We start from the raw sequence: 1,473 nt of genomic DNA on the forward strand, positions 1-1,473 counted from the left end.
CGAAATGCTAGGTTGGCAGAAGCTGGGACAAGGAATGGGAGCTCACTCTGTTACGCAGCGCTCGGGATTCGAACCGCCGAACTGCCGACCTTTTTGATTCATCAAGCTCAGCGTCTTAACCATTGAGCCACCGTGTCCCCCTGTACATCATGTATACCATGAAATTGGTTATTTCGTTGACATCATCGGCTTTCCCACTCCAGCATCACCACCACCCGGAGAGTGGGAGGGGGGGAAACAGACTCCCTTCGCGGCCATTCAGAACCAATCATCCCCAACGTGGTTGGATTTCGTGACAGAGCTACGCAGGGGCACAACCTATCTGCTTGGGGAAAAGCTGATCGGAGATGATTCTCTGGGCCCCTCGCGGAGGACCTTCAAAGGCGCTGAACAAATCCCCCCTCCTCGCAAAAGGCAGTCTGGGAAGGTTTTTTTTGCCGGGTTCTGCATAGAAGGTGTCAGCTTTAGCAAAAGGAGGACTGATGGAAGGAAAACTTTGTGGGCGTTAAGGCAGACAGAGGGTTCCCATCAGGACTTCAGAACCCACCTACCCCCCAGTCCAAGCCCAGGAGCTGAAAATCTACACAGGGTAACCCCACTCCCCTCTTCTGCCAAGCAGCCCAGAAGGGGAGACACTGCTCGCTGTCTGCTTTTCGGTGGCAACGTTTTCCTGTGCCCAGTGACCCCAGAGCCCCTCTCCCAACTCAGCCCAGATACCTCTGGGGCTGAGGGGCCCCAGATTTTGGATGGGGGTGGTGGTGGAGGAAGCCTAGTGTGACCCAGAGGTGAAATTCAGCAGGTTCTGGAGAACCGGTAGCGGAAATTTTGAGTAGCTCGGAGAACCGGCAAATGCCACTTCTGGCTGGCCCCAGATTGCGTAGGAGTGGGGATTTTGCAGTATCCTTCCCCCAGGTGTGGGGGATTTTGCAGTATCCTTCCTGCAGGAGTGGGGGATTTTGCAGTATCCTTCCTGCAGGAGTGGGGATTTTGCAGTATCCTTCCTGCAGGAGTGGGATTTTGCAGTATCCTTCCTGCAGGAGTGGGGGATTTTGCAGTATCCTTCCCCCTGGAATGGGGGATTTTGCAGTATCCTTCCCCTTGGAGTGGGGAGGGAATGGGGATTTTGCAGTATCCTTCTCCTGCCATGCCCACCAAGCCAAACCCACAGAACCGATAGTTTTAAAAAATAGCCTTTCACCACTGGTGTGGCCCCTGCTTAACTCTGGACTGGCTGCCCTCATCCCCTTTCTTTAATTCTATTTAATTAATAAATAGAACTAAGGAGAAATTTCCTGACAGTTAGAACCATGAATCAGTGGAATGACTTGCCTCCAGAAGTTGTGAGTGTTCCAACACTGGAAGTTTTTAAGAAGATGTTGGATATCCATCTGTCTGAAGTGGCGTAGGGTTTCCTGTCTAAGCAGGAGGTTGGACTAGAAGACCTCCAAGGTCCCTTCCAAGTCTGTTATTCTA

This window comes from Thamnophis elegans, chromosome 15, assembly GCF_009769535.1.
Source record: "Thamnophis elegans isolate rThaEle1 chromosome 15, rThaEle1.pri, whole genome shotgun sequence".
In the NCBI taxonomy this organism is placed as follows: domain Eukaryota; kingdom Metazoa; phylum Chordata; class Lepidosauria; order Squamata; family Colubridae; genus Thamnophis; species Thamnophis elegans.